The 9,364-nt window shown below is 42.7% G+C and overlaps 1 protein-coding gene across 2 annotated transcripts in view; it reads left to right on the top strand.

Annotated features, from left to right (window-relative positions):
• Positions 1 to 951: 951 nt before the first annotated feature.
• TRAF3IP2 (TRAF3 interacting protein 2) overlaps positions 952 to 9,364 on the top strand; it is a 54,500-nt gene continuing 46,087 nt past the window's right edge. For both annotated transcript variants that reach the window (XM_019537926.1, XM_019537925.1), the window contains exon 1: positions 952 to 1,137. The gene's annotated coding sequence lies outside the window, so the exon portion shown is untranslated. The remainder of the gene's footprint in view (positions 1,138 to 9,364) is intronic.

Raw genomic sequence — 9,364 nt, 5'->3', positions numbered from 1 at the left:
TGATACAATGGGAGGGAGTTCAGAAAAGAGTAGTACAAACAATCACGCAGCTGGAGGAATTGACTTCTGAGGGATGATTTAAATAGCTACATCTGCATAGCTTGGCTAAGTAACAATTAAGGGGGAATGTGATGGCAGCTTGCAAAGATTCACAGGGTAAAACAGATCTGAGAAGTGACTTAATGTTGTACCCAGGAGCATAAGGATAGATGATAGGGTAAAATAAGAAAGAAGAGTGTAGGTTAAACATAAGGAAAGACTTTCTGATCACGAGATCCTCTGGACTTGGGAGCTGTGGCAGCTGCTTTTCCTAGGACACAGAGCTGCAGAGAGCATTACAGAATGTATTGTGGATACCAATGCTGCCTTGGCAGAAAGACAACTGGGATGATTCAGTGTCTCTAAAAAAGTCTATCACAGTGTCGCCAACTCCTGTGATACTTAATGTTTTACTCAAGTCCCAGCAGCCAGATGCATGTGAATGCATGAAACTGTATGTTCTCATTTCATACCACAAATAAGTTTCAAACGTTAGCTTTGCAGGAGAAAGTGCACACACATGTTTGGCGTGCCCTAAAGACAGAGCACTAGAAAACAAAAACAAAAAAAAGCCATATTTAAAATCAAGGAATTGTTTAGTTAACATTGCAAGTTTCTGGGAGGTCTCAATCCTGATATACTAAGGGTGACAGTGTGTATTTTAACAAAATGAAACAAAAATGAGAGGTGCCTTTTCCAGTCTTGCACAGTGTACTTTGAAATCAGGCTGGATTTTCCCTACTCTTACTTAGCTGTTTAGTTTAAAAGAAAGCAGCCTGGCTTCCTAGGGGAATGACATTTTGAGGGATTTTTTTTTTAACTTCAAATTGGCTTTCCTCTGTTACTGATTCACTCCCCCACAGGGAGATTCTCAGGCTGAGGCTTTCCACGTCTGCTTTGTAATTTGCATACATGGTTCACTTCCTGCTGCAGAGCCTGTTCTACCACTTACCTGGGAGAGGGAGAGTGTCGTAAAAGAGGGAAAAGACAGCCAGGAGAAAAACAGAGAGAGGGAGAGGAGAAGAGTGTGGGGAAGACGGCCCTGGTGACTCCCTCTCCTCCCTGGTCAATCCAGATCCAGCCCTTTCTGGCCCCAAGGTAAGCTCCTCTAGAGATACTGCTCCTCCCTCTCCCCTCCCTTGCTTGTTATTCACTACTGACCCACTTTGTGCCTCTTGTTTTTCTTTCTGGCTTCTAACTTCCTCCAGCTCTACCCATTTTTTCTCCCACAGCAACTGGACAAGTTTTAGGTTACACAGTTTTAGTTTCTTTGCAGCTTGATAGCAGGATTATGTTAAGTAAATGCTGGGAATGGACAACACTCCGGCAAACAGTGTTTAGGTGTGATCCTAGGTATTGTACGGCCACCTGAAAATCATGCAGCCAAGGCCTGAACCTGGCAGGGCGCTTCACAGATGTATAGGCAGGAAGGCGGGTTACAAGGCCCCCTCACCCCTGCCCTTCGTGCCCTGCCATACTTTGTGGTCAGCCAGAGATCCCATCTCAGAAGAGAGGCATAGCAGCTCTGCTTCCCAGGAGCTTTCAGCGGCATTGTGGCCCAGCTGGGGAAGCACGATTTTACACAGCTTCTTTCACAGGCCTACACTTACTGCACGCAACCTCCTCCATGATGAGGGGTTGTGTCTGATAATCTAGGAATCACCCAGAGAGAAGGAACTGTTATGAAAATGATGAAGAAATAGTCTCCTAGGTAATACAGGCCTACTGTATGTTTAGGACAGAGAAGTTGTAAGTGATCTGTTATCGTTAAAAAAAAAAATCCAACATGTAAAGTATCCAGGAGGAGGAGGAGGAGGGAGTGACAGGCTTTTTCTGTCTCATTAACTTCCTTTTCAGCAGACCCAGTTTTGTAACTCCTCACTATCTCCTGCTGACTAGTGAGAACTGAGAATCTATCCTACCAGCCACAGCAGGAATCCCAGAACTGAAAAATCCAGCCCCTGCTTAGATTTAAGACTGGTCTATGCTTAAAATTATATTAGCAGAGGTAAGTCAGTTAGGGGAATGATTTTTTTTTAATTATTATTATTGTTTTTACCAACAGGGCTATGGTGTCCCAGTGTAAACAGTTATACCCACAAAAAATGCTTTTATTTGTATAACTTATTTCATGGAGGAAACCAGCATAGGCTTCTCTGGCAGAAATACTTTTTTGCTTGGATTCGTCAGGCCTATAGTAGAAGAATTTGCTGGCATATAGGTATACAGGACACAGGGGACCAGATGGAAGGAAATGACAAAACACTTTCCTGTCTCCCTTTGCTCAAACAAAGCAATTGGGGCAGGGGGAGAAGTTGGCAAACCTCAGTTCTTCCTGTCATCCCTTTATGTTTGTCCAGCACATTGTTAAACGTGCAGCCTAGCAGATATTATCCATAGCACTGCTTTATGCATTTGACTTTGGGAATGTGTTTGGTTTCTGCAAACTGGTGTTCAAGACAGTTGGTTGCAACCAATGACTACAGAGGGTATGTCTGAGAACACCAAACTGGGCACTCCTCACTGTCAGATTGTCATATCAGCTTAGAGCACAATAGTATAACGTCACAAAAGTGCCTTAGATAATACAAGCACTTCTGAGGGGCCCAGGCTTGGAAAGAACTTTTTTGTTTTTCTTTTTATCTGCCCATGAGGACTAGGTGCAGAGAGCAACTGAGGGCACTAGTACTGTGTTAAGGACACGTGGCAGTATCTCCCTAGTTGAGCTTGATAATTTGGCATCTCTAGGTACAGTTATAAAAAGGATTATATGACGTAGTTGCTTGCCACAGCAAGGGACTGGATTCAGTGACCCAGGTTTTTCTGTGTTCTTATGGAAAGCTAGAAACCAGCTTTCACTATACAGCTCTGTTTTAGTAGCCTTGTCACTTTGGTGTGGAAAATTGATCTGGCCTAACTATTTAGTCTGGAGCCAAAAGAGACTGGATCTGCCAAGTGTGAAGATGACCAAATATCCCTAAGTTACAAGTGAAATTGTGATTTCTTGCTTGTACTTTGGTCTTCCTTTGGTTCAGAGTTGGCTTGTTGCTACCTCATCAGTAAAGCGTAAGGACCAGGCAGAATTTCAGTCCCTAATACTCGGGAGAGCACAGGGACAGCTCCATGACTACTTCCCCAGGAGGGGCAGGGCAGCAACTTTAACGGATAGAAGGCACGTCTATATGTGCAATTAATGCACTTGAATTTTCTGCATATTATTGATCCCAATCCCCAGGTGGCAGGGAGACAGCTGTCCCTGGAACCAGCACAGCTCTCCCAGCCACATGGAGATTGGGCAGGTCCCAATCCCCATGTGGCAGGGAGACAGCTGTCCCTGGAGCTGGCACAGGGAGCCCTCATCGAGGCTTAGCCAGGGAGGCGCAGGCTCCTTGCTCCCTGGGCTGTCCAAAAGCAAATTGCTCCTGGTCAACGTCTATACGTGTGCTATGGCACATTAGCAAATGCACCACTTATCTAGTACCTGTATATATTGGTATTAACAAGCAGTACATTAGGCTAATGCAATGCACAGTTAGTCTCATGTACATGTAGACGGTGACAATTTATTGCACATTAGGTTAGTCTAATGCACAGTAAAACTTCTTGTGTAGTTGCTTCCAGAGACATAGAGACAGTAAGGAGAGCTGTTGGTCCCCTTATCTCATCCAGGATTGTTGGGTAGTGATGTGAGCTCTTTCCTTAATGGCTAGAGAGCACCAAGAGATTCTGGCTCAACACAGAATGCCTTTGCTTTTTAGCTTGGTGCAGTACCTCAATACTGCATAGGCAAAGCCGAGGAGAGGGGCTGTCTAGTATACTGAGAATACCTTCCATTTCAAAGCATCTCATAAAAGGCAATCTTTTGATAAGCCAAGGAAAAATTACATTAAAATCAATAATTCAATGGTGAGAGTTAAGACTGTTAAGTCTGCAACAACAAAACATCAATTTTCCTATACTTTGCATGAATTTGTGTGTGGTTTAGGCAGGTGAGTTAGAGTTATGATATCTGACACTCTCTCTTTTTGGTTCTTAAGTGAGTAAATACAGGGTGCATGTTCGACAGTTTTCCTGGGGTACAGAACCTTCAGCACTGGCTGAACTAATATGTGAAAATAGTCAGCAAATAAATATTATCAGCATGGAGGAGGAACATTGCTTCAGACTGTGTGGGTACATCTACACATGATATTAATATGATGCAATAAACTGGCACAGTTCAAGCTGGAGTTTATTGCTCCGGAGTGCAGAATTTACATGTGCACCTGGGACCACAGCACATTGAGCTAGGGCAGTAAAGCCTCAGGGGTTGGCCTGCCAGCCCAGGACTGCTCCCCCTCCAGCTCAGCATGCTGCAGAAGTGCTGGCTGGGGCATGTGGCCCCAGCCAGCCCCAGTCATGTACATTGCGGTGAAGTAAATAACTCTGCCATAGAATAGTATTTGTGTTGGGCAGTACTATCCTACAGTGGAGTTAATTTGTTTACTCTGGCCTAATAGCACTGCTGGTGTAGACAATGACACATTACTGTGGGACTAATTAGGCAACTCTTAGAGTTTCATGTAGGTGCTCCCTGTATTTCTTTAAGTCTATAGCAGCTAAAGGACACCACGTGCTACCCAGAAGCACAACAAAAAATAGTCCCTGCTACAAAGAGCTAAGAATCTACATTCACACAGGACACTGTGCTTTTGTCTTCATTATGGAATGAACCCATCGGTGACAAGTGTAAGCAATGAGCTCAGCTGAACACTTTTTCCTGCCAAGGCCAAACTGTTCAGCTCAGCTTTCTGTGACCTTGGCCATTTGATTTATAGGCCCCACGTGGTTCACAGGTTTGCACTGCATACTGCTGAAAGGATTTCTTCCTGACTATGCTTGCTTGTAGAAGGTTGTATCTTATTTTTCTATGGAACAAGTTGTAGCATTTCACTGTACCCACAATTATGTATCCCCCACCTTTATAGTGTCTGAGCACCAAATAGATGGGGAACTTGGGCACAAAGGGGCTGAGTGACTATCATGCCAGGTCATGGGCAGCCAAGCCTGGGGGTCGCTTGGGTGTTTGAAGGGCTGGCTGGGATTGGGAGGAAAGTGTAAAATTGAGGTGCAGACCACTAGGAAGTTAGGAAATCAGTCCAGAAACAAGCTGAATCAGAAAACTGGAGGGTCAGGCAGAGCGCAGTCAGAGGGCAAGCCAGGTCAGGTAGCCAGGAGATCACGCAGAGAACCAGGTCTAGGGGTAAACCAAGTTAGGAATCCAAAGGAGGTGACAGAGCATGGAGTCAGAGGGCAAGCTGGATCAGGTAGCCAGGAAATCAAATGGAGGGCAGATCAAGTCATAGGACCAACAAAGCACTCTAGATAGGAACTGATCCTTATTGCCTAGACACTTCCTCTTCTTGGTCAGGGTTTTATAGGGGAGGGAGTGAGGGGTTTGCTGACCCTGACCCACCACTGCAGGGGCATGAAGTGGGTGGGTAGCCAGACCTAGATGTAGATTTCTGGCCAGGTTTGCTGAGCCTGGGTAGTTGGTTTGAGAGGTGGCAGACTGGGGTAAGTGGCTGATCTGGACAGGCTGAAGTGCTGGGTTTGAGGGGCAGCCTGATGGTGACTGGCTCAAAGATGCACTGGATACTTGTGGTGGATCAGGAAATGAACCCCAGTTCTAGGCTAGCAACCTAATAGGAAGTTACTGTCCCACTTATCTATATCTCTTCCACATGGTTGACATATAAGCTAACCATCATCTTTCCCTTCATTTGCATCCAACCATTTAAAAAAACAATACAATATATCTGCCCGCACCCACTCCAGCTCCCCACCTGCCCATGGCCCCATCCTACATAGGAAGGTTTGGTGAGCTGTTGTATGGAGGAGCAGGGTACCGAACCAGCCCACAACTGCTCCCCCAAACTCCCTATGTGTCCTGTGGGCCCAAATAATTGCCCACCCCTGTTCTAGCGGCTACTGTACAGAAAGACAACTTGTTCCTTGTTCTCCCTTTCTTTATTCTCCCTTCCCTGAAAATGACAGAGTGAAAACACACTTTTGTTATGTTGCCACTTTTTCTTCTCTGTTGTCAGAAGTTCCCTAATCAAAACCAGGCAGTTAGAAGCCTTCTCTGGGGTATCTGGATCTTGACAAATCTTCAAATTGGGAAAGACATGGGATACTTTGCAGCTGCCTGTGAAATCTGGAGGAAAAAAAAAAAACACTCACCCTATAAAAATGGGCCTGAACCCAACCCTCATATTAAAAACTCTCCAATTTTTCTCTAATTAGAGAAATTCAATCCTAGTTTCAAATTTTGTTGTTTGGACCCATCTATACTAACCTGAGAATGTTTTCTCTGTTCCCTACATCATCTATTTACTTTCTCTGCTGATGTTTCCCTTGGACACCCAAAGCCAACTGCATTCAGAACAAGAGTGTGAGGCATTCATTTCAATGGGAATATTGCTGTACATGGTTGTTTCAGCAAGGTATTCAATACTCCCTTGCTTCTGAAGTTTTCAGTTTATCTGGCAGTCTAAATGGAAGAACTTTTGTAAGTCTGGGAACTGTCGCAAGTCAGCTTGGAAGAGTTTGTTCACAAGAGTTTGTTTCACTGCCAAACAGCTCACTTAAGACCAGCTTGCCAAGATTATCTATTAAATTAATGCATTTTATGAAACTTTGTGTATGCATAGGTGAAAGGAAAGAAAAGAAGGTTCTGTTAAAAGAATGTTTACCTGTTGTTTTCAAGAAGTTTTTTTTCCTGCCAGAATACACATGCTCTATAAAGAAAAGGCCTCATTTCATAATTTGCAAGAGTCCCAAACAAGAATTCAGGCTGGTTATTGGTAACCGTCTGTATTGTCCGAGGTATATGAAGGATGTTGAATTTCTGCAGCTGACATTTATGAAGGTATGTTTGGAGCTGAGATTGGGTCTAAGCTACATTTCCTCGTGGTCTCAGTGCTAGAAGAGTGCTATCAATTGCTAAGTACATTTTGATGCACTGAAGAACTCCTTTGTCTTAGTTCTTGGCTACTGGGGTCCCAGGCAAGTTATTTGTCTCTCATATGCTTAACACTACATTTTTTACATGGAAACAGAGGGCACGTCTACCCAAGAAACTTTACTGTGCAGCAGACTAATATGCTGCACAGTAAAGCATCACTGTCTACACATGCATGGCAATTAGGGTTCAGTAGACTAATTTACTGCACTGCCAGATAGTTCCGCCAGATACAAGTGGTATCCAGCAGCACAGTAAATTAATGTGCTTAAACATACATGTAGATGGTGATGTTGGGATTAGTTTACTCCAACTCAAATTGAAGTGGAGTATATTCAGTCACATTAATTGCACATGTGGATGTGCCCAGAAAGATTTCAAAGAAAATTGGATGAAATTCTACAGCATAAGACTATATAACTTAACAGGATCAAGGCCTCAGATTTATGACTTTCCAAAAGCTGGGATCTCCAGCTGTATATTAACAAACATCATACTGAATCACTTATTCAGTATTGACTTGAAAGAGAGATTTTAACTGAACCATCATTTCCAACAGCGTCCAGGGTTTTCTTTAGGAAATTTGCATCCATGTAATATTTGTATGTACTGCCAGCATTGCCCCAAAAGTATCTAGCGGTATTTTCTTTGAGGACGTCCTGATATTTAAAAGCTAATTTTTCCAGACAAACCAATGAGAAAAGGCACTTCCTTCCCTTATGTCTGTCTGCTTTTATACCTGGTCATCACCATGGTAAGGGCTATCATCTCAAATATAGCCCTTTTTGGTATATCAGTATGCAGTCTTGGGCACCAGTGTGCCAGCCAGACAGGGTCCATTTTAAACGCTACTTAAGCATTGAAAACTTCTGACTACAATACCCAAAATCTTACAAAATGATGTGGGTGTAGTCTCATCTGCTCTGAGTTTCATAAAGTTGAGTTCACTGAGTTTGCTCAGTGTTGTTTGTCAGCTATCTTGTGTAATCTTTTAAAAATTTTATCTTGTATTCTACAGGAAGGAAATATTTAATAGATTCAAGAAATTAATAAGTGCATATCCAAATATGATCTGTTCTCAAAGGCCAGCCAACCAAAAAAAGAGGCCACTGTAATGCCTATCTTTAAAAAAATAATTTTAGTTGGTTGACTGCACTAAATGTATTGGCTACAATCTTACAAGTGAGTCATTCGACAAAATGGATGAAAGATAAATATACCTAATAATGAACCTGAAGCAAATAAGCAGTACTTGTTTTTCCCTCAGACTTTGTCTGCTATTAAATTTGTACTTCACAAGTACTCAGAAGAAGTGAATATTCCAACTGAAATAAGAAATAAATTTATAAATAAAACCTGCATGCAGTCTCCAGAGGTGGTTGATACTTTTTCATTCTTTTCATACTTTTTGATACTTTTCATTTGAAGTCCAATCCAAAGACCACTGAAGTCAATGGAAAAAATTAAAGGATCAGACTTTGGATACTTCCCAAAGATCCATTCCCTCATGAAATTTGGAAATGTTATTGGTTTGGGTATTAAGCTGAAGACTGCTAAAGACAGAAGTTCTAGGTTGGAATTATTTACTATGACCATGTTTGAGGCCATCAAAGAAATTATAGGCAGACTCAGACCTAGCTGGTTTGGCTGCTTACAGACATTGGGGGGCGGGAGAAATAAGCACTTTATTCTCAGTGCAGGGGCACACTGAGCTGAAAGTAATGCATGCACAGAAAAGGCATCATGTTAGTTTCACCCAGCTCACCCAAAATCTGTACAGATTGTGCACTTCAGCAGGGGGGGTTTGGCACTTTCATGTAATATCTGATTCAATCAGCTATTAGATAAAAGTGCCAAAAAGCCCAACTGAAGCACCTGGTCTATACAGATGCTGGGGAATTGAGTCAATGTATTTCCTCTTTCAGTAAAGTACTGTTTTGTTTTGATAGTTTTTTTTTTTGGGGGGGGGGGGGGGGTTGGGGAGAGGGTTCACATCTGTCAGCAGCCTTTCTTTCTAGAAAGTGCCATGTTCAAATATTAACTATTATGGGCATGTCTACACAGGGCATATTAAATGCACATTAACCTAATTTAATATGCATTACAGGCACACATCTATACATGCACACCCTTTATGTGCATTAAAATGGTGAAACTAGGCTAATCAGGCCTAAATTTGATACCTGCAAATGCAGGTATCAAATTTAGATGTGATTATTTAACTTGCATTAATGCACGTGTAGACATGACCCAGCACTAACTTTAAATGTTTCATAGTAGCTAGAGTTGGAAGGGACCTAGGTAGATCATCTAGTCCGACCC

This window comes from Crocodylus porosus, unplaced genomic scaffold (assembly GCF_001723895.1).
Source record: "Crocodylus porosus isolate Cpor-Errol unplaced genomic scaffold, CroPor_comp1, whole genome shotgun sequence".
Classification (NCBI taxonomy): Eukaryota; Metazoa; Chordata; order Crocodylia; family Crocodylidae; genus Crocodylus; species Crocodylus porosus.
This window is presented reverse-complemented; position numbering and strand designations above follow the sequence as displayed.